The 15979-nt window shown below is 39.3% G+C and overlaps 1 protein-coding gene across 2 annotated transcripts in view; it reads left to right on the forward strand.

Annotated features, from left to right (window-relative positions):
- The window catches only part of LOC145997487 (monocarboxylate transporter 2-like), a 356030-nt gene that overhangs the window by 188607 nt on the left and 151444 nt on the right, over positions 1-15979 (forward strand). The window lies entirely within an intron of this gene.

The following is a 15979-nucleotide window of genomic DNA, read 5'->3' on the forward strand; positions in this document are numbered from 1 at the left end:
ATAAAGTAGGTTCTAAAAATCCTAAAATAGGATCTAAAATCATAAAGTAGGTTCTAAAAATCCTAAAGTAGGTTCTAAAAATCCTAAAGTAGGTTCTAAAAATCCTAAAGTAGGTTCTAAAAATCCTAAAATAGGATCTAAAAATGCTAAAATAGGTTCTAAAAATGCTAAAATAGGTTCTAAAAATCCTAAAGTAGGATCTAAAATCATAAAATAGGTTCTAAAATCATAAAATAGGTTCTAAAATCATAAAGTAGGTTCTAAAAATCCTAAAGTAGGATCTAAAATCCTAAAATAGGTTCTAAAATCATAAAGTAGGTTCTAAAAATCCTAAAATAGGATCTAAAAATGCTAAAATAGGTTCTAAAAATCATGAAATAGGTTCTAAAAATGCAAAATAGGCTTTAAAATCCTAAAATAGGCTTTAAAATCCTAAAATAGTCTCTAAAATCCTAAAATAGGTTCTAAAAATCCAAAAATAGGTTCTAAAAATCCAAAAATAGGTTCTAAAAATCCTAGAATAGGTTCTAAAAATCCTAAAATAGGTTCTAAAATCATAAAGTAGGTTCTAAAATCATATAGTAGGTTCTAAAAATCCTAAAATAGGATCTAAAAATGCTAAAATAGGATCTAAAAATGCTAAAATAGGTTCTAAAAATGCTAAAATAGATTCTAAAAATACAAAATAGGCCACAACAATCCTAAAATACGCTCTAAAATCCTAAAATAGGTTCTAAAAATCATAAAATTAGGGTCGGAAAATCCTGAAGTAGGTTGAAAAAACAAAATAGTTCAAAATTCCTTTAAAATGCTGATTAGGTATAGTCACTGGCAATGAAAATGGGACACCTATATCCTGAAATACGCACTATCTTACATAACGTTATGCGTGTTGCCTAACCCTACGGCAATGGTAGAACATACCCTTGGAAATTTGCTATTAAAATTCACTCTTCGCCGTATAGTTAGGCAACAACCTTTTTTCATGTTATCCACAGTCAAACTCCGCAATTTTGTCTGTGAGGATCATCTTATATGCTGAAAATAAGCTTTCAACAAAAGCATAGTCAGGGGTGCAAACTTCAATTCTGAAATGTTAGTTTGCAAGGGGTGAATGCCACAAAGCACCCAAGTGACGGGAAAGTGAGCAGGACAACACAGATCAGAAGTTTGCACTTTGGACTGTGGAGGTAACAGTGGCACCAGACATTTTGTTTTGTTTAGAGCTTTGAAAAATCACCATGGACTTGGAGGAAGGGAAATCGACTTCAAACAAGTTCGTCAATGAATTTTTTCGTGACCAAACAAAGCAAATTCCTCTGTGTGACATAAACATCCTGTAAAACCTTTGAAACTGTTTCAAAATAAGTTTTAACAAGCAAAATAGGTCTTTTTAGGCGCTATAAAATATCATCAGTTGTTGCGTTTTTTTAACGAAACGCTGACATAAATTATTATTTCTTACTTACCTGTAAAGGAAAAATTGGTTAAAAACATAAAATGCGAGGTACTTTTAAATTTATCTCTTCCTAAAGTAATATATTTTAAATTAAAACTTCCAAAATCTGCTTAGAATGCATTGTTTATTGCACATTACACATGGTCGGGTGCTTATAAGAATACTTGTGCAGTATGACGACTTCCGTGGTGGTGTGATTAGCACATCGCGCTACGAATCCCTTCATCCCTTCAATAATTTAAGCACATCATCAGTCTTTATAGTTGCGATTAGCCAAAAGTGGCTGAAAAGTGAAGAAAAAAGCTACATCAATCAAAACTATATTTTCACTAACATACTGAGAATTATTAATCTACTACTACTTCTAAAATATTAAAAAATGTGCATAATTTCGGCTCAGTATTGAAGCTTTAATGCCTAACGAACGAGACAATTCGCGTATCGTTTTGCTAAATTAATCACAAAGCTCTCAATACGTTTCTATATGTTCCCATATTTAAAAGGCCCCCGGTAAGGAAACTAAATTCAATCCTGACGCGCATGCGCCACTTGTACGAAAAATGGTTTTTTTTTTGATCACCCTGTAGATATTCTTCTTTTGAAAATTTTTACATGATTTACACCACCGTATTATCTTGTCTCCGTTACAAAGTGTAATTTCTTCAAAATAATTCAATTCGCTAATTGAATGCTCTTGCCTCTTCTTGAAGAAGGGTTCGCAAATTACGCCCAAGTTACAAGGAACTGCTTACGATTAATTAAATACAACAATGAACAATGGAACAGCTCAAGAGAGCGATGCGTTTTTGTCAAGGGAAAAACTCCCATTTCGCACAGAGCGAGGAAAAAATAAGTACTTTATTCGTGCCATGTTTCTTTTTCGCTTTCTTCTATTTTTCTTTATGCTGTGTTCGTTATAGTGTTGCGTCGTTTATAAATTAGACTTCATTCTTTCGAAGTCTTCCAAGTGTTATTAATTTTCATTAATTCCAGTTCCAGCAATTATCTTTCCTATTTACTCTAATTGCGTTCAGTCTCCTTCCTCCATCTTCCAATTATCTTCTCTCTCTTATCTTTTTTCCTCTCTCTCAGCTCTGGACCAATGCCATTATTTTTCATTCCTTCTATTCCCAAGTGTTTCCCTCTTATTTTCTGTTTCGCCCAGGGGTAGGAACCTTGTGTAGACACTTTCCCGTAAGGAAAGCCTTAGGAGAATTTTGCCCCCGTACCAAATATTAATATGTAGTATTATATGGATGCGAAACTTGGTCCCTTACATTGAAAGAGGAACATAAATTGAGAGTATTTGAAAATAAGATCCTTAGGAAAGTATTTGGGTCAAAAACGGATGAAGGTGAGTGGAGAAGGTTACATAATTTAGAACTGCATAATTTGTATTCATGTCCAGATATTACTAGAATAATTAAATCAAGACGACTTAGGTGGGCAGGCCATGTGGCACGAATGGGAGAGGAAAGAGGAGTTTACAGGATTCTTGTTGGGAAATCTGATGGTAAGAGACCAGTAGTTAGATGGAGATGGACCTAAAGGAAATCGGTAGGGATGGAAAAGAGTATATATATCTTGCTCAGGATAGGGACAGATGGAAGGCCTGTGTTGCTGCAGCCATGAACCTTCGGGTTTAAGAAGGCTAGAGAGTTAGTTAGTTACCTTCGTACCAACAGGATCAGCGCTGTGGACAGGGCCGGCCCTTTCTGGGTGCGGGGCCTATGACCAAAATTTTTCACGGGTCTGAGAAAATACGAGGTGTTTGCTCCTTAGTCTGATGTACAGGCGTCTAGTATAATCCCAATATGTGAGTGTCATTTCAATTAATTTACATATTTCGTATTATTACATGTACGCCTCCGTGGCGGAGTGTTTAGCACGGTACGCTACGACACCGAGGGTGTTAGAGTGCAATCAAAGTCATATGGGTGTTTGCAACCGGATTTAGGGGTAAACGAATATAACATTCGACAAAACTGTACCGGAATAGCTCACCTCGGAGCAGCGGATAGCAGGTGAATAGCTAACGTACACTAGCACACACAAGAAATGACGCAGTGGCGGCGATTGGGTTCCAAATCTAGGGGGGCAAGGTGCCAAAACTAGGGGGGGGGAAGGACAGTTTACTTTTCCTTTGTAGATAAGGTTTAGCATAGTGCGGGGGCAAAAGTGACAAAAAGTAGGGGGAACTGCCCCCCTCATCGCCGCCACTGACAGCCTGTGTTACAGAAGATTAATGCACTAAAGAAACTTAGAAGTATCAGTCAATTACACAGTACATGACGCTTTAAAAATATAACTATTTACGAACAAAGTCCGCGACACGAAAAGTTACACACAACCGTCCTTCGTTGGCACTCCCTAGCGTTGCGAGTTCCAATCCGAAATTCTTCTGTGCTTTAGATTTGCAATATTACTAACGCAAAGGAGTAGTGTAATCTATCTGGTTATATGTTCTTTATGACTGTCCCTTCCAGTGTTATCATATCATCACTCATCCTCATCTTCGCCATTAGCCAAAAGTGCCAGAAAAACCAAGTAAAATAAAACAAATCAATCAATCAGTCTGTGTGCGAGGGGTAGATTTATGCATCCCTTTGTTTGGGCCTCTTCGATCTCTTAGTTGGTAACACTGTCGCCTTGTCATCAAGAAGTCCCGTGTTCGATGCCCACTTCAAACTGTAAGTCCAGTCCAGCTTAGCCTATCTGCGCACTGGACTTTAAACTTTGACAAATTTGTATAACATTTCTTCTCCATGAAAAATTCTTTTTGCAATTTCTCGAATACAAGACTGGCAGTTTCCAGTCACTTGTGACATTCTGAAAAGATAATTTCCGAAAAAGCCGTAGCAATTTGAAACATACTGAAATGCGTCATGACTAGGGCAAGGATAAATTATGCACTTACATGTTTTATCTGTTAACATTTGCAGATCAAATCAGCGATACACACTGTTTCGGAAATGGCTGGAGTAACTCAATTTGTTTCCTGACAATATGACCGACCCAAATGCTGATAATGCGATATTTCTTACTTGGCGATCAGGCGCGATTTCAAGTTTAATACATAATGTCGGGTCCGGTATCCCATTCAACACCCTTGATTTCGGAGGTTTTTTTCCTATGAAGATTGTGTGCTAATTATGAAGAACAAAAATTTGGAGCGTGGAAACAAGTATTTACGAATATACAGCCATTTGAAGTTGAGATATTGTCGTTTGAAGTTGTTGAGTCCAAATTTCCCACCGATTTCGGGCTCCGGCCGTGGGGTAATTGACCTACCGCTACCGCGGCCCCGCCATTATCTATAGAGTCCTTTTTAAAGGCATGTTAGAAATTGGCCGGAGTCACCTGCCCCAAAACTATTTCTCACAGTTTTCCGCATTGACACATGAAGATACCAAAAATGAAGGCTAAAATTAAACCTAAGAAGGTAACTTACCTCTTTTTACCAAGGCCAGGCACTGAATTGTGGGTCGAAGTTAAATTTGTAAGTCCAAAAATGAAGTAACTCCTACGTTGAAAGTCCTTGTTGTCCTTTTCCACAGAATACCAACCTCAACTCCCTTCCCATCATAAAAATAAGAAGTCGCAAATTATCCCATCCCACAAGTCATTTAGAAAATACAACCCTCCCCTTTACGGCCTGCAGTTGCCAAAAAGAAATAATTAATTCCAATTTCTGAAGTCGCATAAATTAAATCCAATGTCTGAAATGTCCAACCCGCCAATATATCACACAAATAACATATCGCAATCGCAAATATTCCCATTCCACAAGTTAATCATAAGAAGAAAAAGAAAAATTTCAGACGTGCGCCTCTGACATGAATCCATGATCCGAACGAAATGTTCAGACTTGCGCCTGTGACATGAATCCATCATCCGCCATCATAGAAGCTCTGAAAAAACTTTTTGATTCGCAAGGAATTTAATTTTAAAAAAACGCGTTTCGTATCATGTAAATCTAAAAAATTAACTTCCGCGCTATTTCCGAACACTGTTTGTTATGAGGAATGTGCCTGAAATCATGAATGAACTTATTTTGTAAGAGAGCTGTTATACTTATCGAGTTGTATTACAATTACTTAGAAAGGTTTAAAGTTCAAAAGATGTTTCATTACAACCAAGAGAAGTCAACTGTTTATATGGCACATCAGCCCCATGTGTTGGCAAGAAAATAGTTTTTGCATAAATATTGTGAATACAAAGTAGCATACAAAGAAAGCTAGCTACTTTCTTTAAATTTAGTGCTAATGTTTCACGAATAATCCGGAAAGGGGTGGGTGGGTTGAGGAGCAAAACCCCTATCTCAGTACGCCTTGCTCGTATGTGTTCCAAATTCCAAGTTGCGGTTTGCATGTGCACTGGAAGAAAATCTAATAAAAGCACTAAATCTTTCTCTGCTCCCAAGATAATATCAGGAAAAACTTTCCTGAAGAATTCCGGAGGAAATTTGCTGCACCAGAACCGATCTTACTGCGTAGAAGATCAAAAGCTGCTTCTGATACTCCACCAGACCATATTCGTCTCAAAAATCCCCTCATATTACTTTTCCATTGGGAATTCTGGAGATATGGAAGACGTTCGATATCAGTTCACCAGGTGGCAGCACCATTTCTCTTGTAGGAATTCATATTTTTCTGAGATGATGTGGGACTGTCTTTCGTAAATGTGGGAATAAATAAAGCGCAAAGAAATAAGATCGAAACAGAGACTTATTACAAGAAATAAAATGTGCGGGATGTTGGCAAGAAGTGAAAGAGAGATTGAAAACTGGAGTAAAATTTTAAGTTTTTCTTCCTTTCTTTGCATAGTCTCATTTGGCACTGTAAGTCCCGACCCGGTGATAAAACAATCATAGGCCAGGATCTTCTGTGTAGAAAGCGTAAGTTAACAAAGAAATAAAAATGAACTTAAGGCTTGCCACAAGGGACAGAGTTAAGGCCCTCTTGAGTGACGCCAAAACTTTAATTCTGGCTATTTATTTTTGAAACCGTCGGATTTGTGTAAACAAAAAATTAATCCAAGTTTCTGCTTGATTGATTGAATTGATTTATTTTAGTTCGCGTTTCTGCCACTTTTGGCTAATTGCGAAGATGAGGATGAATGATGATAAGATGAAGTAAATGCAGGGACAATAACAAACACATAAGGACGTCACACAAAACAAGGCTCGTAGAGGCTTATGCTGGCCATGGGTCGTCCCTAAAGGTTAATTTGTGATGCCAACCTTATGGCAACCAGATAAAGAAGACAGAAAAGTACAGTTTGGTCTCTACTTATGTAAAAAAGTTGACAAAATACCAAGGTGACTTGGTCGATATTTACATGTATCCATGGTTTTGCATAATTACATCATGAAGTTTACAAAATCTACATGAAATAAAGTTGGAAATTACATAACTTTTAAAAAATATTTTTCAAATGCCAAAAGAGGTTCCAAGATAATTAATTCTGATATCTAAGACAATTGAAGATTCATTCGAGAATGTTCGAATTTCGTTCATGGCACAGATTAATGCGTGCGCAGATGCTGCAGTGCTGTTTTAAGCACGACCAGATTCGACTGGGGCGACACACCTTCAAGTAGACAGGCACGAAGAAGCATACTAGCAGCGCACAAAGACATATTAGCTTTCACAGCTGAAAGGTCTGACCGCGATTTTCGGAAAGACAATATTAGCCACTTCACCACCATAGTGGATCCTGGGAAAGTAAGGAAATGCTCCTAACGTAATAACACTCCAGCAGTTGGTTAAAGGAACCGCTCCCAATTTCCTCCAGGCCTTGGTAATTGCTAGCCGAGAGGCCGTGGTGGTTTGTGGTAAATTCCGTCCATTGAAGCTTCCATATGAAATTCTCTGCCATGAACTCGTACGAGGTACTCCACGCGAAGGAAGCCTTTGGGACTTTGCCGCAACCTTAGGGGGGACGTGGCAAATCTGGGCAGAGGCGCACACGCCCTACGGACCCTTGTGCTTCAACTGCCAGCGATTCGGTCACAATCAACACTCTTGCCGTCTGCACTCTTGAAGTGTGCTTTATGCCAACTTACACACCCTTGTCTGAAGTCAAATCATATCGGAAGATGCCTCGTACTGTAGAGTGCTGCAGAGAGAGGTTTTCGCTCTGGTCGCACTTATCGCACACTTCTCAAACACCTTCCTTGATCAACCACTTTGAACAACTCTTTATAACACAGATTAATATTCGTTATGCAATATTAATATAATTGTCTACATGCTAGAGATATGTGCGTAAAAATAAGCGGGACGTTACGGGGTTAAGATGACGGCTTCTGCGCAATGCCTTGCCGTTCTGCAGTCACGCGCTATCTCGGCCCCGAGCCAAACTGAACGCACTATATGCTACATCCTTGGACGAAAAGTACCCTCGGAGTTTCCCCTTCTTCCGTTCAGCTCGGGCCATAAGGAAGCATGTTCCACTCTCCCCCTCCCCTCCTCGCGGGAGTAAGGTGCACAGGAATCGCGGGTGTGCGCAGGTTTTTTTGCTTGTGGTTCCACTATACATTATGAGCCGGGGCGTTTTTCTAGCAGGTATGGCGTCTGCCTGCGACGCGGGAGACCGGTGTTCGATTCCCGGTATGCGTGTTCTAAGGTCGGAATTTTTCCGGTCTTGCCCCCGCATAAGGCGACTCTGGGGCTCACAAAACCCCAAGTTAATGGATATCTGGGGGCAATCCTTGGGGGGAGGTGCTAAAGGCGACCAGAGCGTGGTGCTGATCACCTTAAAAATTCCTTCATGGCACGGCGAACTTTACCTGACTTGCATTCTACATTGATAGTATATCTTATTTTGAAGTAACTAATTACTAATCTTCATAAAAACACATGGTCGCTATGTTGAGAATTTAAAAAGTAAGCAGTAACAGATTACAATTAACAACTTTTAGTGAATTTTCAGTGTCGATGTAGGTAGTGACTTCTGTATTCTATTTGTTGGCAACACTAGAACTGAACAACATTTGATACAATTTTATTCCGTACACTTCGCGAGATAGTTTGACACTTCCGACATGGGTAAAATACTGTTTCAAAGGATTGATTAATTTGCCTTATTTTACTTCGCTTTTTGTGCCACTTTTGACTAATTTGCGAAGATGGGGATGAGTGATGATATGATGAAATTGATTAATGGACATTCACGAACATCCATGCCCAGGCCAGGATTCGAACCCCGGGACCCCTGGCGTCGTAGCACGATGTGCTAACCACTCCGCCGGCTGTTTAAAAGGAGAAACTAGTCTTCGAAATGAAATTACTTCATCTGGTAGCAGAACGTGAGTGTTTTACAGCACTTATCTATTCTGAAACTAGAGAAGAAATTTCCAGTTCCTGAACACCGTGTAACTCGTCCCCCCTCCCAACTGTCATGCGACGGTGGCTCCGTTCACGGAAATTCCATCAATTAACTCCATTCACTCTCCAACACATGGCAGAGTTTCTATTCAATGAAAGAAATATATTTTCGTGGAAGTTTGGACTCGCTCTGACGTCAACAACGTATTTCAAAGGCCTCGTTGCTTGATATTCGTCTACCATTTCTATTTGTTGTATTGAAATAACAACAAAAATGCATAGAAGCAATATTTTTTCTTCAATTCAAAGTTTGCATTGCAAAGCTTATCAAAACTCCCTAGATGGCACTCAATATACTAACAACTATTTTGTGAAACAATACATATTTATTCTCAACATCCAGCCGTATGTTGTTGCACTGAAATACTGGTTATTACTGGTAATTGAAACAAATCCTAGAATTGTTCTCCAAGAGAGACAGAAAGACTTGTACTGGGATAATACTCATTTTATGCAGTACACAATTTTCGGAGCTAATATGAATACGATACGTGACTGCATTATGATGTATTGCAGATCCATTCTGATCATGTGTGTAAGTGAGAGTTGGTAAGATTTCACTGGTCTACGTCCATTTTGCTGACTGGAGGCTGATGGTTGTTCTTTAGTAATTCGAGGGTGGTAAATCCAAAACCGAAATCCGTTTTTTTCTATCACGTCAGGTTTCGGAGGAAAATAGAAAAATATCTAATATTAGGGATGTATATTTAGAGCAATGAAACAACGTAGTCCGTAAAGAGGTCACAAGATGGCAGCACATGGAATATTATAATGAATATTATTTCAATCAGTTATTCGAACATTGTTAAATGTAAAAATTCAAGAGTGTATTAACTAAAAAAAATATTCATTTAAAATTCTATCCAATTACAAATGGAACTGAGTATCGTATACGGAAGCGGTTCGAATACCAAAGTATTCACAATTATATTTATGAAGATGCAGTACTAGTTTTGGTTTACGAGTTCGACTGTTATTGTGTATCGGAAGTGCTTGCTGCTTTTAACTTGACGCAAGTTTTGTGTACAGTTGCTGATTTTGGTGGTGTTTTGTGTATTGTTTCGGTTCATTGCTGTGTGCGGAATTACAGGTACCTGTTCAGTTGTTGTGTATTTTTGTTGACATGGCATCTGTTTATCGAAAGTGCAAGAACAACCCTGATATATTTTGTTACATTTGCGGTTCTTTAACAACCCCAAAACATAGAACAAATTTTAGTGACTTTGTAAGGAAAGCATATAGTGCATATTTCGGAATTAAATTGGGTGACCAAGATAAATCCTGGGCACCTCATAAAGTATGCAGGACCTGTGTAGAAAATCTGACAATGGAGTAAAGGTCAAAGAGAAAGTCTCAGTTTTGGAATACAAATGGTTTGGCGTGAGCAGCAAAATCATGTAAATGACTGTTATTTCTGCATGGTACATGTTTCGGTTATGAGCACGAAATCTAAACATACCCTTCAGTATCCTAATGTTTCCTCGGCTAGAAGACCTGTTCCTCGGCGATGAAATCCCCGTCCTTGCATTAAACACGTTTGCAAGCTACAGTGACGATGACGAATGCTCTGTCGACACGATTGCTGAAAGTAATGACGAGGATTTTGTGGTGGCAGATGAATCCAGTTCGTGCAAGCCTTTCACACAAGCAGAGTTAAACGATCTTATTCGTGATCTTGATCTACCAAAGGCGTGAGCAGAATTACTAGGTTCTAGACTAAAGGAAAGAAATGTGTTAGCGTCTGGAACAACCTTCATGTATCGGGACAGAGAGAGGCATCTATTAAGATATTTTCAAAGGGACGAAAAACTTGTCTATTGTACAGATGTGAAGGGACTAATTGAAGCTATGGGATGTACGTATAATGCAGAAGAATGGAGGCTTTTTATTGATAGCTCGAAGAGGAGTTTGGAGTGTGTGTTGCTGCATAATGGTAATAAGTTAGCATCCATTCATGTTGGCCACTCCGTACATTTGAAGGAAAGCTACGAAACGATGAAAGAACTGCTTCGAAAGATGAAGTATGCAAATGACAGTTGGCTTGTGTGGGGAGATCTCAAGGTCATTTCAATGTTACTTGGTCAACAAGATGGTTTCACGAAATATCCATGCTTTTTGTGCTTATGGGACGGTCGAGCAAGAAACGAACATTGGGTACGAAGACTGTGGCCTGCCAGGAAAAGCTTTGAAGTCGGGGCGAAAAACATCCAGAACAAGCCGCTTGTTGATCATAAGAAAGTGTTACTTCCTCCACTGAACATTAAGTTGGGATTAATGAAGCAGTATGTAAAAGCTCTGGATAAGAATGGGGCTTGCTTTAAATACATTTGCTCAAAATTTCCTGCATTGACGCATGAGAAAATAAAAGCAGGTATTTTTGATGGTCCTCAGATAAGGATGCTAATGGAAGATGAAGAATTCTTACAAACAATTAACCACACAAAGTAAGATGTATGCTGTGCATTTTCTGATGTCAATACAAACTTTCTTGGAAACTTCAGGGCGCACAACTACGAGGTTCTAGTTGAAAATTTGTTGGTGACGTTTCAAAAGTTAGGAGTAAATATGAGTGTCAGGCTTCACTTCCTGCACAGCCGCTTAGATGTATTTCCGTCCAATCTTGGTGCCGTAAGTGAAGAACAGGGCGAACGCTTCCACCAAGACATAAAAGCCACGGAGCACCGATATCAGAGGAGATGGAATGAAAACATGATGGCCGACTATTGCTGGTGCTTGCAGCGTGACGTTCCTGAGGCCACGTACTCCAGAAAATCAAAGAAACGAATAATTTTGCCTAAGTAGGTATGCATGTTGTGCTATTCTGTGGTGTACGTTAAGTTTAGCATAAGTACAGGCATCAGGTGTTGACTGTATGTGCTCGTGAAACAAATTCATCAATTTGCCGGAATTACCTAAACTTTTTGTTCATTAAGAACTCCCTATTGAGAAAATAGAAACGTATGTTTGTTAAACAACGTGACGTGATACTCTGATTGAACATCTGACTACGTCGCATTCTCTTTGCAAGTGCTGTTGGAATGTAGCTGGATATAATTTTCTGAAAATTTTGAAATGTGACTTGTGAAACAATGCAACTTAATATCTGTTATCAACTACGCCACCTATGTATAGTCCTATAATTTCATTATGTGCAGATATCTGTATGGAAAATTGTTGGAGTTTAGCCCAGTAATATAATACTGTGAAAATTTTCAAATGTGATTTGTGAAGAATTGTGACGTGATACACTTTTTCTGACTACATATTTGGAATCAGCGACCTCAAATAATACAGAATCGGTTAAAATATCTAAGTCAGCAGAAAAAATTCATATGTAGACCAGTGTTTTTTTTAAAAAAAATGTGGTAAGATTCACAGATAACTCGCCAATATCTTCGTAACTAATATTCAAAAGCAGAAAAGCAAATAAATCTTCATAACGTTACAATGTCTAAAATCCTATCTGATTCGAGAATTATTAAGCCTTTCTATGCGCAGTTATTCTCATAAAATGTTATAAATAATAAGTTTTCCACCAATTATATTTTTCAAAAATAGATTTACTGATATATTATGAAAGTTTAGATTATTTGGAGCATTTCTGAGAAATCAAAAAGAGCAAAAACTCGTCAATTTATTAGGGAATAGTGATACACACTTTTTTTGTACTATTCTCTATTTGGATGTACATTTTATGAAGTATCTTTCATTAAAATACATTAAAACTTGTATTGTTTTTAAGCTTATAAGTTAGACTGCAAGTTGTATCACATAAACTTTTCCTGTCGCGTAATTTATTCAAAACGTATGTAACGACCCTGCGTGGTCATCACATTTAGCTATCCTGCATGATAGCCATATTATTTAATATATAATTAATTATTAATGCTTGAGAAATGCCCTGCGAGGCTTACGCTTTTGATTTATCTTTTATCTAATTTTGAGTGCATTGTTGTTAAGCATGAAACACATATTGTTCTGGCACACAAGTTTTGGTTAAAGAAAGCATGCTGAATTCCCTGCGAGGCTTACGCTTTCAGTTATCTTTTGTGCAGTAAATGTTGTTTAATAATGTACAGTAACTTGCATTGTCGAATCTCTTTGTCTTGTAAATTCTTTAATGTAACGTGTTTAGTTTAGGACACAAGTGTTAAGTTTGTATCGCCACATGCTAGTGGTTTGTACAATGCTATACTTGATAATTTATAACGCATGAGTTGCATCTCGTGAATTGAAGGGAGTTTGCAACGCTGCAGCCGGCTAAGTTCTGATCTTCTCCACCCGCCTCAGTGCTGCCATCAAACAGTATATAAACAATGCAGCGAGGCCCGGAGCTCCTCTGTCCGAAGGGACCTGGAGTGGAAACGTCACGGTGCCCAACGAAGCTCCAGACCATCGAACGTCGTGATCGCATAGACACGCGTTCGCGCGATGTCATTGAGGAACTGCAACCTACCCGACCCCGTCCAGGGAAATAATGGAAGACGTTCAACAACCCAATCATCCGATAGGCCAAAGAGCTCAACCCTTCAGGGGGGACAATTCGTGTTCCCAATTCCTCCCTCTGATAGGCTATCGAGGCAACAAATGATAGATACAGAACGCCTTAGCGATTCTGAAATGCACAATATCGACAACCGGGAACCTCGGGGCACTGCATCGGAGTACGGTTACACATCAGATTCTGTTGTAAATGAAGAGAGAAGAGTATCCGCTCACACGGGAGCCATCTCCAAATCGCAAGGAGAGAAAATGCGCCCACCACGACGAGTATATTCCAGATCTTCCGAAAAGTTATTTATGAAGCCAACGGATAGAAGAGAACGTTATATGCAATCCACACAAAACAAGACCGTCGATCCCGATGGGTTTCAACTCGTACCTCCAAGAAAGACAGTTCCGGCCAGTACTGTGACTGCTGATCCAACATCCACAATTGAAACATCAAATAGATATGATGCGTTCACATCAGACCAACCGGAATTACCACCTGAAAATATGCAGATTCAAACAGAGGGAGAAAACGAAAACAATTCCGTTTCCACACCAAAACCTACCAGAGAGCCGTTGATCTATGTCTATCATCAACCGGCACCTCATAATTTTGTCATGAAAACTATCGAAACTACCAAGATTAACCCAAGTGTGCGTTACACAATGGATAGTATACGTTTCGAATGTACTTCATCAAATGATTTCAACAAATTGAAAACATATCTTCAAACAAACAGAGAAAGATTAGCCATAGCTCCGAATCGTCAAAATCGTCCACTTCGGGTTGTCATTCGACATCTTCCTATAGATCGAGATACGAAGTTCATCATGTCGGAGCTCATTGATTATGGATTTGAAATTATGACTGTTCACCAAATGAACCAGCGTAACCCAAAAGGTCCCGGAAGGAAGAACATACCACTATTCCTGATTACTCTCAAGAGATCACCAGCAGCATCAACGATCTACGATTTGGAAAGTATTAACATCTATAGGATTGAGGTCGTAGAATATCTGCCCCCAACAGTCATACAATGCCATAAATGCCAACGTCTAGGCCACACCATGCAACAATGTTTTACCATACCACGCTGTGTTAAATGTGGTAAACCACATGAAGGATATAAATGTCAGAAGAAGAGGGATGATCCCCCAACGTGTGCGAACTGTGGGGGAGAACACCCCGCAAACTTTAGAGGCTGTCGGATCTTCACTGTAATAGATCAACAACAGAGAAAACCTCAGATGATAACTGCCAGTCAACCTGTCAGAACCACCACTACAGCTCCAGCTCCAGCTTCAACATCTATCAGGCCCACTGAAGCAGCACGTTATACATCTTATGCCTACAGAGCTGACCCACAGTCTCGAATGGGACAACGTCACCAACCTACAACAAATACTGGGCAAGCTGGCCAAGGTCTGCAAATACTCCTGGATCTGGCTAATACATGGAACTTTACCAAGATATGGCAACATGTATCCCGAGGACTACAAAAGATCTCCCAAGCAACCTCGGGAATGTCTATAATACCAATCTTAATACAAATACTGATGGAAATGCAATCTGATGGCTGTTTTTAGTCGACATAATTTGCTTCAACATATCAATTTGCTGATATACAATGCCGATGGCATAGCAAATCAGACACCTGAACTCACTCATCTACTTTGCAATAAAAATATAGATATTGCACTAATGAACGAGACTCACCTCAAACCACATATGAAATGGACCATCTCTCGTTATAGAATTTTCCGTGAAGACCGACTCCAACAAAGAAAAGGCGGACTTCTCATATTAACAAGACAAGGAATCAACGCGGCAAGAATAGCACTACCCACATTTACATCAATTGAGGCAATTGCAATTAAGGTGCATACTACTTCGGAAGATCTGATATTAGTTGCAGCGTATCGGTCTCCAGCTACAGTGCTGGATTATCAAGACGTACTACAATTGGACACACTGGGATCCAACGTTATTGTTGGAGGCGATCTTAATGCCAAGCATCCTATATGGCATTCCAGAATATCTAACCCGTCTGGAAATATTCTACTGCAAGCGCTGCCAGATACTGAATTTTCTATATCTGCTCCACTGGACCCTACTTTCTACCCTAGGGGTAGAGGAACACCTGATGTCTTAGACGTACTTTTGAACAAAGGAGTAGGCATTAGTACTGCACCACATGTTGAAGACGCTCTTACCTCGGATCATCTCCCTGTTATCGCAGCTATTGCCCAGGGCATCTACTATCATAGGTTCCAGGCACTACAGGAACCCAAAACACATTGGAATGCTTTTCGCCGGCAATCACATATGAGACTGAACCTCCATCAATCAATGAATACGGCTGAGGAGATCGATGAAGCAGTAAACAACTTTACAGAGGTTATTAAAACATCTTGGAGCCGAACAACGATTACCATGTCTACTTTACCTACGCCAAACACTTCTCCAGTACTGGAAATGTTACTTTTTTGACACGATGGGCCCGACGTCGCTGGTATAGAACTCAATCACCCCACCATCTTTACGAATGGAGGTTGCTTGCCAAATTATTACATAATTTCCTAGTAAGAGAGCGGACCTCCCAATGTGATGAACGTCTACGAAAACTGGAACCACAAG

This window comes from Lepisma saccharinum, chromosome 13, assembly GCF_977018435.1.
Source record: "Lepisma saccharinum chromosome 13, izLepSacc3.1, whole genome shotgun sequence".
NCBI lineage: Eukaryota > Metazoa > Arthropoda > Insecta > Zygentoma > Lepismatidae > Lepisma > Lepisma saccharinum.